This window comes from Mirounga leonina, unplaced genomic scaffold, assembly GCF_011800145.1.
Source record: "Mirounga leonina isolate KUSES-001 unplaced genomic scaffold, KU_Mleo_1.0 Mir_151, whole genome shotgun sequence".
Classification (NCBI taxonomy): Eukaryota; Metazoa; Chordata; class Mammalia; order Carnivora; family Phocidae; genus Mirounga; species Mirounga leonina.
Genome location: NW_023270377.1, coordinates 21285375 through 21299257, shown reverse-complemented (window position 1 = coordinate 21299257; position 13883 = coordinate 21285375). Strand labels below are relative to the sequence as shown.

The 13883-nt window shown below is 38.5% G+C and overlaps 1 pseudogene; it reads right to left on the bottom strand.

The window, feature by feature from the left end:
* Positions 1–4766: 4766 nt before the first annotated feature.
* Positions 4767–13883, bottom strand: part of LOC118012645 — a 38298-nt pseudogene continuing 29181 nt past the window's right edge.

Sequence of the window (13883 nt, the reverse complement as noted above, 5' to 3'; positions counted from 1 at the left end):
TTCATTTTAGCTTCCTATTGCTAAAGTCCTCTGGGTACCTTGTTTCTTTAAGGGTAACAGAAAACAGCTAAAATTCTTATCAAAAGTATTCTGAGTGGTGTATGCTTCCTGTTTCTATGAAAATAAAACCTGTCCTTAAATGTTAGCACATCTTTAAATATATACTATCAAGGAGGAAACAAATATCCGAGTGAGCCACCTCTCAGAGGAAATATTTGTGCTACATGAATTAAAGGGCCTCAGAGCACCTTTCTGAAGTAGAATAAAAACCAAAGCAAATGTGTATTGGTTGAAGCCCCAGACACTTGGCAGGAAGGAGTCCTTGATTCTCTTCGAATGGAGAAAGAATTCATTCTACCCTTGAGCAAGGTTCACCGGGTCTCTGTTATTCTCTTGAGTAACACAGATATTCATTCTCTCATTCTCTGTTTTTCATCCTGTGGGTGTTATCCCTAATTATTTATATTTTTCCTAGAACTATTGAGATATTATTAATACATAACATGTTAATTTTATTTTAAGGTGTACAATTCAATGACTTAATACAACTGTATATTTTGTGAAAGGATTACCACAATTAGGTTAATTAATACCTCCATCCCCTTACATAACTACCATTTTTGTGTATGTGGTGAGAAAGATGATTTAAGATCTACTCTCTTATCAACTTTCAAATATATAACACAATATTGTTAATTATAGTCGTCATGCTGCACATTAAATTCCCAAAACTTATTTATCTTATAGCTAGAAGTTTGTACCCTGTGATGAACCACTTCCATTTCTCCCTTTTCCCCACCCTTGGCAACCACCATTCTACTCTCTATTTCTTTGAGTTCAACTTTTTTGTATTCCACATGTAAGTGAGAACATACAGTATTTGTCTTTCTCTGCCTGACTTATGTCACTTAGCATACTGCCCTCAAGGTCCATCCAAGTTATCACATATGGCAGGATTTCCTTCCTTCTTATGTTAGAAGAATATTTGTGTGTGTGCGTGTGTATCACAGTTTCTTTATCCATATATTTGTTGATGGGACAACTTAGGTTGTTCCCAGGTCATGGCTATCATAAATAATGCTGCAGTAAACTAGGGGTGCACATCTCTCTTAGAGGTAGAGGTAGTGGTTCCATTTTCTTCAGATATATAACCAGAAGTGGGATTGCTGGATCATATTGTACTCCTATTTTTAATTTTTTGAGGAACCTCCATATTGTTTTCCATAGTGTTTTCCAATTTACATTCCCAGCAATAGTGCGCAAGAGTTCTCTCTTCTCTACATCCTTGTCAGCACTTGTTATATCTTGTCTTCTTGATAATAGCCATTCTAACAGGTATGAGGTGATGTCTCATTGTGGTTTGGTTTTGTTTTGTTTTTTAAATTTTATTTATTTATTCATGAGAGAGAGAGAGAGAGGCAGAGGGAGAAGCAGGCTCCCAAGGAGCAGGGAGCCCGATGCGGGACTCGATCCCAGGACCCTGAGATCATGACCTGAGCCGAAGGCAGACGCTTAACCATCTGAGCCACCCAGGCGCCCTCATTGTGGTTTTGATATGCAGTTCCCTGATGATTAGTGATGTTTAGCATCTTTTCATGTATCCATTGGCCATCTGTATGTCTTCTTTGGAAAAATGTCTATTCAGTCCCTCTGCCCATATTTTAATTAGATTATTTGGTTTTTTTGCCCTTGAGTTATATAAACTTCTTATATATGTTGGACATTAATTCCTTATCAGATAAATGGTTTGCAAATATTTGCTTCCATTCCGTAAGTTGCCCTTTTATTTTGCTGATCATTTCTTTTGTTGTGTTGAAGCTTTTAGTTTGATGTAGTCCCACTATTTTTTTTTTTAATTTTTGCTTTTGTTGCTTACACATTTGATATTATGTGCAAAAAATTTTTGCAAAGGCCAATGTCCAGGCACTTTTCCCCCCATGTTTTCTTCTAGTTTCACAGTTTGGGGTCATGCATTTAAGCCTTTAATCCATTTTAAGTTAATTTTTGTGACTGGCATAGGAGTCCAATTTCTTTCTTTCTTTCTTCCTTTCTAGAAAGGGAGGTGGCGGAGGGGCAGAGAGAAAGGGGGAGAGAGAGAGAGAGAGTCTTAAGCAGGCTCCATGTCCAGCACGGAGCCCCACGCAGGGCTTGATCTTACAACCCTGAGATCATGACCTGAGCTGAAATCAAGAGTAGGACACTTAACTGACTGAGCCACCCATGCAGCCCCAATTTCATTATTCTGCATGCAGTTATCCAGTTTTCCCTGCACCATTTATTGAAAAGAGTATCCTTTCTCTATTGAGTCTTTTTTTTTTTAAGGTTTTATTTATTTATTTGAGACAGAGAGAGACAGAGCATGAGCACGGGGTAGGGGGCAGAGGGAGAGGGAGAAAAAACTTCACGCTGAGCAGGGAGCCCAAATTGGGGCTCAATCCCAGGACCCCGAGATCATGACCTGAGCCAAAGGCAGAGGCTTAACCAACTGAGTCACCCACGCACCCCTCTATTGAGTCTTCTTAAGTCCCTTCTCAAATATTAGTTGATTATATGTATATGTGTTTATTTCTGGGCTCTCAGTTCTGTTCTATTGGTCTATGTGTCTATTTTTATGCTGGTACCATACTGTTTTGATTACTATAGCTTTATAACAAAGTTTCAAACAGGAAGTGTGATGCCTCTAGCTTTGTTTTTCTTTCTCAAGATTACTTTGGCTCTTTGGGGTCTTTTGTGATTCCATATGAATTTTAGGATTTTTTTCCCCCTATTTCTGTTACAAATGTCATTGGAATTGATAGGGATTGCACTGAATCTACAGATTGCTTTGTATAGTATGGACATTTTAACAATATTAATACTTCTGATCTATGAACATGGGATATCTTTCCATTTATGTATTCAATTTCTTTCATCAATGTCTTGTAATTTTCAGCATATAGCTCTTTTACCTCCTTGGTTAAATTTATTCCTAAGTATTTTATTATTAATTTTTTATGTGTCTCTCCTAGACTATAAGATACTTGAGGGAAGAGCATTATTCAAATATATATATGTAGGCTCAAAAGACATTTATTTAATTAATAAGTTGATTTAAAATCATTGATAGTTATGGGATGCCTGGGTGGCTCACTCGATGAAGCATCTGCCTTCAGCTCAGGTCATGATCCCACGGTCCTGGGATCGAGTCCTGCATTGGGCTCCTTGCTCAGCAGGGAGCCTGCTTCTCCCTCTCCCACTGTCTCCTCCCCCCCCGCGCTCATGCTCTGTCTCAGTCTTTATGTTAAATAAATAAATAAAATCTTAAAAAAAAAAAAATCATTGGTAGTTATGACTCTAATAATAGTTCCTGTGCCAGGAACTAATTTAAGTACTTTATGCATGTTAACTACTTTATCTTCTATCTTGTAGCTGGATACTCAGCTGGATACTCAGCCTGCAAGAGCAGGCTTTCTCTATCGGTGAAGGCCATTCATCCTCTTTCAGTTTTTAAAGGATTGCACATGGATATTCAAGCATACACTCAAGAGTGTGACAAATATCCCAGTCAAACTGCCCATGCACTCCCATGTCACAATATGTAAGGGATCTAGCTCAATGCCACAAAGAATACTAAAATGAGTAAGATTTAGCTCATTTTCCAAAAAGCTCTTAACTTTTAGAGGGCTGATAAAAATCTGCTGTTCCCCGCTTCTCCATTCCCTTCACCAGCACCTTTTTCTTGCTGGACTCCTAAAATGCTTTCAGTAAATTTTATATAATTAGGTAAGAAATTGGAGGCTTTCTTTCTGGGGAAACTGACCTACCCAAAAGAAAAGACTTCAGAAATTATTTTGGGAGTGTCCTGGTGGGAGAGCCAGAACCCACATCCAATCACCTTATGGCAAGGTCCACAAACTGGCAGATGTGTTCCCAGAAACAGAGTTCCCAGTAACATTTTCTTTAAAATTAAGCAACCAAAAACCACCAGACAGGAAAGGGAAGTTTTAGCATGGAAGGCAGAAATTGAACAAACAGAAAAACAGAAACACAGAGAAAACAAAAATAAGGGAGGAAACAAAAGGAAACTCTAAAACATTTAAATTAATTTTGTTAAAGAGGTAAGAACAGATACTACAACAATCTAAAAGAAGCAAAAGCATACACAAAACAAGCAAAGGATGTTTTGCTACAAATAAAAGAAAGAAAATTAAAAGTATGATTAAAAAAATAAACCTTTTAACATGTAAAAGAGGCAAAACTTTTCTTCTACCCTTTTAAGGTCTGTCACTGGGCCTGAGAATTAAGTTTGCATAAGAGAGATTAATAGGAAAAAAGTATACAAATTATATTTTTCCATGTACATGGAAGCCTCCAGACCCACAAAATGGTCAGGCCTACATGCTTGTATGCTAGGTTGCACAAAGAACAGTAACTGGGAAATGAGTAACTAAAATATCCAGGAAGGCTAAAGGAAGATAAGGATTATTATTATTTTTTTAATTTTATATTTGTTTTTTTCATTTTTTGTTTTTAATACAAATGCCTGACTGTGCTCAGTTGTCAAGCTGCATGCATGAAAAACTGGCCAGCCCAAACAGTGTATTAATCATGAGCAAATGGAACTGCAAGGAGTCCATTAGGTGCTTCCTTATCATTAAGGTAGTATAAGTATTTATATCGTAAAACTGATGTGTAGCTTGATCTTTAGGGGACAGGACCACCAACCAACACATGCAGATTTTGTGTGTGTGGACAGAAGGTACTTTTGACATTCAGTTTTGCTATACAGAAACAGAATGAGTAAATGAACTTTTTTTTTTTTTTTTTTTTTGCAAGAGGTAAGTAAAAGATTCAATTTGATTCTTCTAGAAGGGGAAAAGGAGTTGAAAGTAGGCCTTCATTTTGCAGTCATCATCTGCACGAATTCTTCATAGTTGACCTGCCCATCTGCATCAATATCTGCTTCTCTGATCACCTCATCTACTTCTTCATCTGTTAGTTTTTCTCCTAAGTTGGCCATGCCGTGACGTAGCTCCGCCGCGCTGACGTAACCGTTGCCATCCTTGTCGAAGACTCGGAAGGCCTCGTGAGTTTCTTCTTCACTGTGTCTTTCACTTTTCTGGCCATCCTAGTCAAAAAGTCTGGGAAGTCGATGGTGCCATTTCCGTCAGCATCCACCTCGTTGATCACATCCTGCACCTCGGCTTCTGTTGGGTTCTGACCCAGGGACCTCGTGACGGTTCCAAGTTCCTTTGTTGCGATGGCTCCATCGCCATCTTCGTCAAATGGGGAGAGAGCTTCCTTGAGCTCAGCAGTCTGCTGTTCGGTCAGCCGATCAGCCACGGTGCGAGCGAAGGGAAGAAGAGCGCGGGGAGCGAGGGCGGCTGCACCGGCGCAGGGGCTGGGACGGCGGGGGCGCCTCGGCCGCTGCGGCCGCTGCTTCTGCGAAGGCGCGATGTGCGCCCAGCGCTGTGCCGCTGCCGCCGCCAGACTGCGAGGGACGGCGCCGCGCCCGCGGGGCTCCCACCACCACTGCCCGAGGATTATTTTAACAAGATTTATTTGTCCAGATTCTTTTCAGCCTAATTCCTGCCTCTGGTGATGAGAATGTTCAGGGAGATTATCTTTCATGTGGGAATTTTATCTTCTCTTTTTAGGGGGAAAAAGATGAGAGGGTCAGAGTGCCTCTCTTGCACCTGTGTCTTAAGCGCTTTTAACTCAAAAGGGTCAACATACCAAATTGGCGTATTTTGGGGTGGCAGGTTCTCAATCCTTTCAAATGGGAGCATTGAAAAATGGAGTACAAAGTAGAAATAAAATACCAAGATAGTGAAAAATACAAAGATAGTAAAATTTTATTTATTGTAACAGTACAGGGAGTCCAACATCTCAAAAATCATAGTTCCAGGGGCACCTGGGTGGCTCACTCCATTAAGCGTCTGCCTTCGGCTCAAGTCATCGGTCTCGGGGTCCTGGGATCAAGCCCCACATCGGGCTCCCTGCTCAGCAGGGAGTTTGCTTCTTCCTCTCCCTCTGCCCCTCCCCACCAACTCGTGCTCTCTCTCTAGCTCGCTCTCTCTCTGTCTCAAATAAATAACATCTTTAAAAAGAAAGAAAGAAGAAAGAAAGAAAGAAAGAAAGAAAGAAAGAAAGAAAGAAAGAAAGAAAGAAAGTTCCAGAAATTTAGAGTAAACAGAAGATAGCAGATTACCAAAAGATAAAACAAGAATATTTTCCAGAACTGAAAGGCATGTATTTCTAGGTTTAAGGGACCCACAGACAAATCCTACATCAAACCACATCATATAAAATTCATGAATAATAGGTATAAAGGATAGATTTTAAACATCATCAGAGTAAAAAAAGAAATCCTCATCTTTTATAAAGGATCAAGAATCAGTTTAAAATGATCATTGAATAAAGCTAGTAATAAAAATAATGAAAAGATAATCAGTTATAGCATCAGACTTCCCAACTTCATCACTGGAAGTTGAAAATAACAGAACAATGTGTTCAAAATTTGAAAAAAAGGAATTTCTACCCTAATACTGAACCAAATCAAACTAGCAAGTGTGAAAATAAGACAAAGATATTTTAGGTCATAAAAAATGTAAATAGAAGTACCTACCAGGAATCCTTTCCCAGGAATCTACTGAACGATATGCTGCCTCAAACAAAGGAGTAAATCAGGAAAGACAAAAACATGCACTGCAGGAAGCAGAGCCTCCAGGAAGAGAGAGGTGGACAGCCTTCCCTGTGGTGGGGAAGGGGAGGGGATTCCTAGCAGGACAGCTGTGCCACCAGCCTTGGACCAGCCAGTCCTCATTACAGCAGGACCAAGGCCTCAGGAGATCTATCTCCAAGAAGAAATAAACATGACAAAATCCTAGTATGTTTGAAATTATTCAGAGGAGTTTGTGAAAAACATAACCAAACCAGAACAGTAGTAAATGTTGAGGAAATGAAGACCCAAACTCAGAATTTAGAAATAAACCTTGTCATTAAGAAGAACAGCATGTGGGGGCACCTGGGTGGCTCAGTGGTTAAGCGTCTGCCTTCAGCTCCGGTCATGATCCCAGGGTCCTGGGATTGAGTCCCACATCGGGCTCCCTGCCTGGCGAGAAGCCTGCTTCTCCCTCTCTCACTCCCCCTGCTTGTGTTCCCTCTTTCACTGTATCTCTGTCAAATAAATAAGTAAAATCTTAAAAAAAAAAAAAAAAGAAGAAGAAGAAGAAGAAGAAGAAGAAGAATAGCATGCAAGAAGAGAAAAGAGATGTTCACCAGCCAGAGGCTGAAACCATCCCATCCCAGATTCTCAGTACAGTCTAGTGTGATTTTTTTTTTTTTTTTTTTTTTTTTAGTGTACTTGAATAAAACCTAAGGTCTCTTCCAGGAATTGCCTTGGAGTCAGCAGGATCTCCAGGTTGAGAGGAGATTTCAGAGCATAGGGCTTGTAGGTGTAAGTAAACAAATTTCAAAATGGGCATTTGAAGGGGGTATGGACAACATTTTAAAAGGACTCCAGAGTCTGTTCCAGTAGAATATTTAGAGTACGTCATTTGCTGAGATTGGAGCACTCGTTAACTAGGTTATACGGCATGATCTTATAGAGTGGCCCTTCCTCAATGTTAATTAGAAAAAAGCAAAAGTTAATGCAAGAAAAAAGATGCACAACTATAATACTCAAACGAACAATGTCTCAGTTATGAATAATATTTATATAACCATTGTAATGATTCAACTGCTCTCAACAAAAATTGTATTATAAGCATATGGGGGGTCTGACAGTAGGGATATGGATTAGTTGGTGTATAGGGTTGCAAAATCCTCTTCTTCTGCAGTATGAAATAAACAGAAAATGTCTAAAACTTTAAAAACCAAGAAATTAATACAAGATGCATGCAATTTAGAAACATGGAGGCGAACACCAGAAGAAATAGCTTAAAGAGTTGAATGTGGTTGCCTCTGAGCAGCAGGAGTTAGGAGTTTTTCATTATAAGCCAAGTATTATTTTTTATTTTTAAAATTATTCGCTCATTACTTTAATAATGATTAAATTTAAATTTTAATGGGAATGCAGATGTAGAGTGGTCAGGGAAAAAAGTTCACCCACTCTATCCAGAAGATCTCCTTGGGTTACTAAAATGTATAACCTTCAGCTTCTAGTCCTCAGCTTTGTAGGCTCCAAAATTTAATTTCATCTGCACCTAAACAAAGTCTCTAAGAGAAGCAGTGAAAGTCAATCACATTCATAAGATAAAGTATAATAATTTAGGATGAGGCCCCACTACCCTGGTAACCAGCACGCCTATGTCTGTAAAAATGGTGCATTCTTTTTCTATGGTAAAGCAACATGGTTAGGTAAATAAGAGTCATTGGTTCCACTGAGAAATGACTGAGAAGGTCCAGAAGCCCATGTGCTTACTACAAAATCTCCCTCCAGAGAGAGATACCTAGGAAATTACATGGGTAGAAGGTTGCTTGGAACCAAAACTATACAGATGCAATGAACTGAATATTTAATGGCCTCATCCTAAATTGTCAGAATGATTCTGCAAGGCAGTGTTATCATCCACTGCCTTGAATATTCAGATTATTTTCTATTCTAAGAATGAGAAGCCAATCCTCAGAAAATTAAAGAGTTTACCTAAGGCCACACAGCTAGCTGGGATTTGAGTCTAGATTGGTCTGGTTAATAATATTTCTGTTGTACCACATTTCTTTCCCAAAATAAACAATGAAATGGGTGATCCAAGGACTAACTCTTCTTACTTAAGCACTTTTTTTTCCTTTTTGCTATGAAAAGGACTTTAACAAACCCATCTTCTAAATACACAGGGTTAAAAATGAAAGAAAACAGGGAGATCAATATTTAATGAATGCCTATTATGTAAGGCTTTGTGCTAGCAATTCTTCAATTTTTAGCTACCTATTTTTAAAATAGTGTGTTTATTAAGTGCATTTGAGTCTTTACCTATTTCTACATACTTTATTTATTACATGTAAACAGCAGTTATTTTGTGTTATTAAACCAGACTTGGAAATTTGCATTACCATATTTCGGAAATTTTGTTGGCATTTATACTTCTGTGAAGTTAATTGCATAAAAACATGTCCAAAAGGTCTAATGCATCTCCAATGAGTAATGCCACAGTCATTTCAGAAAATGAAAATGGAAATAATAACACATCATATTCTGGTACCACCATTCCTCTACAGCCAGATTTTAATGAGCCCAACTCTATAATCTGCCTGAGCATTTATAGACCTCAGGAGGAGAACTCTGCGGCTTCAGGCGAGAAGCATCATCAGAGAATGTCTCTCACTAGTGCAAGAACAGTGCTGGTTATGACTGCTCTGTGGGCAAGCTCATCAAATATGCCACTTGCAGGGGGCACCACCTGGGGCAGGAGTAGGGCTGGTCGAGTTTGTCATTAGATATCAAGAGGTATGTAAAACCTATCAACTTGCCCCCATCTCATTATGAAGAAATGGAAAAGAATACAGTAGCCAGCGACTACACTGCCAGCACAGAACAGTAGCATTACAAACATTTATGACATTTTTCTTATGGAAATCCAACCATATACCTTGGGAAGGTAGGCATAGGGTAGGAGGAAAGACAGAAAAAATAACAATTAAGATGGTGCCAGAAAATCCACCTGCCATCTCTCAATATGCTGAAAGTATGCCCAAGATGAGTAAAAGTAGGAGACATGAATCTGTTCCCTCAGCTTATCTCAGTTCCTCTGAGCTTCTCATAGTGTGAGAATCAGATGCACTAAATAGAATTCTGGTACCCAGACACAGAAGATAGTTTTCTTACAACATGGCCCCTAAACAGAAGCCAACTCCTTCATCTGGTGCTTAACAGAAGAAAAAGTACCTTGTTCCAAAGCTGGAGGAAAAACTGGCTGAGTTGAGTTCAGCTGTGAGATGCTGCGGTGGCCTCCAACTTGGCATCATCCTAAAGGAATTTTGGTAGTAACCGGGACTATAGGCAGTTTTTCCTTTCTCACTGACTTAAGAACCTAACACCAATTTAAGATATAACCCAGCTATGCTAGGTTCTAAGGAGTCTCAAGACAGGGGACACCATGAGTACTAGGCTAATCTAGTAAATGAGGAAGTCAATAAGATTTTCAGATGCTATTAGGACAAAAGTCACGGTAAGGATATCAGCTATTCTAATGTACACCTAACAACACCACAACACCATAAATCTGAGATTCACTTACTTCAGAGACATACAGTAGGCAAATAACAGGGGAGAAGTCAATCCCAAGAAAGGATTCAGATGTAATTCCTATTAAAAATAAGACTAAAGGTGTTTTGTGTCTGACATTAAACTTGGCAGTTCGACATTTTAACTTGTGCTATAAAACAAATGTCTCCTTCTTATTTTAAATATTCCCTAGTTGTGTGAAAGTGTGATGTGATGAGTCTTTAGTTGTTTCTGAACCCTTCATAGTGGGCTATAGGGGCAAGAGGGCTAGTCTAAAACTACACATTTGCCTCCTATATAGCTTGGGATGTGTAGTTCATCATTATGGGAGCCAGTCTTTGCTCAGGGATGCATCTCTTTTATATATCCTCTTGACTAACCAGATGTAAGTCAAATGCCTACTCAGGATCCTTGGGATTGCTCCAGATACTGGTAACTTAATACAAGTCCAAGTACATTAAACTGGAATGATAAGTATTTTGTTTCACAATGTAAAAGACATTCTTGTGGTAAAAAAGGCACATTTCAGTATTCACCCATAAAACCAAAGACCCTGGCTATACCAAGTATTATTAGAGGAGTTTCTGCAATTCTCGTTCATTGCTGGTGGGCATGTGAAAAAGGTACAGCCACTCTGTAAAACAGTTTGGCAGTTTCTAATAAAATTAAACACATACTTACCATATAACCCAACAATTCCAGTAGATATTTATCCAAGAGAAGTTAAAATTTACATTCACATAGGAATTTGTACACGAATTTAGAGCAGCATTATTCGTAACTGCCAAAAACTGGAAACTCAAAATGTCCTTTCAGTGGATTAATAAACTGTTGTTCACCCATGTGGTGGAATACTACTCAGCAATCAGAAGGAATGAACTACCAGTACGTTCACCAACAGAAATAAATCTCAAAGACATTATGATAAATGAAAGAAATCAGATTCAAAAGATCAATACTGTATTATTCCAATTAGATGATATTCTGGACAATGTGAAACTTTAGGGTCAGGAAACAAATCAGTAATTGACAAAGGTCAGGGTAGGGGAAGGGTCTGACTACACAGGGGCAGCTCAACAAAATTTTGGCGTAAGGTATTGTTCTGTATCTTAGTTGTGGTGTTGGTTATGTGACTATGCATTGGGCAGAACTTACATAACCATACACCAGAAAAAAAAGTGAATAAAAATAAAAAATATATATGCACAGCTCCACAAAGATTTGTTTAAAATAAAGAGACTGGCAGATTCACCTAGCAGGTCAGCAGTCTGAAGTTAGTTGAAAAAGTGGAAGTGGTTATAAGCAGAGGACTAGCAGACCCTAAGAAATATGGTGACAGGCGGGGTCCAAGGAAAGGACTGTCAGAAGGGAACTATCTGTGACATAGTCTAGGTATGAGTACAGTCATGAAAACTGGAAGCATTTCTTTACTTGAGAATCAGCTCCAGTTTATTAAAAAAAAAATCATTTCAGAATTATACACTGATTTCTGTCTCTGGAATAGAGGCATGGAAAGAATCTCCCATGTAATAAATGTGTGGAGACAGCAAAACAAAATGTGCTTGGAACAGATTTTAAGTGAACTTTTCATTTTCCACAGCATTTCCATACAGTTGTTCCATATGAAAATAATTTTAATAAAAATATTATACAAACACAATATATTCACAGAAAGAGGCCAATAATTAATTTAAAAAAACATGTTCTTCCCTTCCCTCACCCTAAGAGTAGTTCTATAATTCCCTGGAGGACAACGGACATAGCTAATAAGAGGGGACAAGAAGGAAGCGGATTTCAGATGGGGACAGAATCTGGGAGTCCAGTATGACTACTATTGGCTGATTATTCAAAGGAGGTGAATAATTAAGCTTGAAAGGCAGCTTAGAGATCATCTAAGGATCTCTATTGTTTTATAGATGAAAAAGACTGGCCCAGAAATATGAAGCGACTTGCCAAAGTCTCAGAATTCTTAAACTGTATAATCTAGTCTTCTGCTTCCAAGTCTAGTGTTTTTATTTTTTTTTTTGTTTTTTCTTTTTTCTACAAAACTACAACTTGCTGTTCTTTCCAAAGATGGGGAGGACATAGATCCAAATGTACAATTTAAACATTCTATGACACAGTGGGAGAAAATATGTATATTTGGAAATTTTATTAAAGTGGCAAAATACAATCCTTTCTAAACAGTGTCCTTTTACTAATAACTATAATTTTGTAATTTTCAGAACTCAGCCAAATGAAAAAAATCCATTATTAGTTCTTAGACAGTCTGTCTGTCTCTCTCTCTCTCTCACCTCTTGTAGGTGGAAAGTTGTATCAGGACAGAAACCAGACAAGAGGCATGGGCTCTGTGTCAAATTTGCATACAGAAATATATAGAAGGTTCATTTACTTTTTTAATGTTTTATTTATTTATTTGACAGAGAGAGCACAAGCAGGCAGAGTGGCAGGCAGAGGGAGAGGGATAAGCAGGCTCCCTGCTGAGCAGGGAGCACAACGCAGGGCTCAATCCCAGGACCCTGGGATCATGACCTGAGCCCAAGGCAGACGCTTAACCGACTGAGCCACCCAGGCGCCCCAGCAGGTTCTTCTTTTAAATGGGTTACTGCTTGGTTTGTTCCTAAGAAGATTGCCCTCTGACCTTAATCTCTTTAATTAACTGTGTAATCAAATCTCAATTCTCTGTATGCAGTGATTCATTCATTTACCAAAAAAAAAAAAAAAAAAAGTGTATTGTCCCTGAAAAACAGGCAGACAAGGTTCTAAGAAATGGGGTAAGGGATTAAAGTCAGAGATGGCCCTGCTCTGTCGATGCTGGCCTCCTGCCTTCAGTTTGTGGTTCTTGAGAGACTGTTGAGCTACTGAAGGTAAAAGAGAGAGGGAGAGAGAGAGAGACAAAGAGAGAGAGAGAGGGAGAGAGAGAGAGACTCAGTCCAAATAAAAGATAATGGATTTTTTTCACTTGGTTGAGTACCAAAAATACAGTTATTAGTTATAGAACATTGTTCAGAGCGGTTTGCAATATATAATTTTGGTTCATTGACCAAATGAATACGTTGCTGATCAATACAATTTTTTTTTTTTGTTTATGGGCTTTTATACATGTTCCTCACAGTCCTCAGAAATTTGCAAGAAATGAGAGCATCATGAAAGGGCCAGTGGCATAACAGTAAAATAATAACATTATCTTTCCAGAATTATCCATTAACCATCCTTGAGCGAACACAGAAAAGTTAACCTGTTAGGTACTTATAAAAGATCTACATCAGAAAAAATTACACATTCTTTTTTGTTCCCTCCTTCCTCCTAACTCCACACATGCATGTTACAAAATTACTGCCAAAACTCTATGAAATAACCAGTGATAATTTAAAGTGATGGATGATGTTGTTTTTTGAAATTAATCATCAATGGTAGATTTAATGGTGGAAGGGAGGAACTGAAGCTCTAGTTCTGAGATGTTCTTACACATCTGTTTGATTTATATTGTCTGTTTTGCCACAGCAGGATTTAAACTCTACACAAACAGCATCCTTGACTGTCTTGTTCACTGCCATTTCTCTAGGGTCTAAACAATAATTGACCTTTATTTACAGAAGGAATCAATTCATCAATTAATAAAGCAGAAGTCTTTGATCAAGAGAAACTTCAGATGTTTAGTAGGTCTGCATAAAAAAGA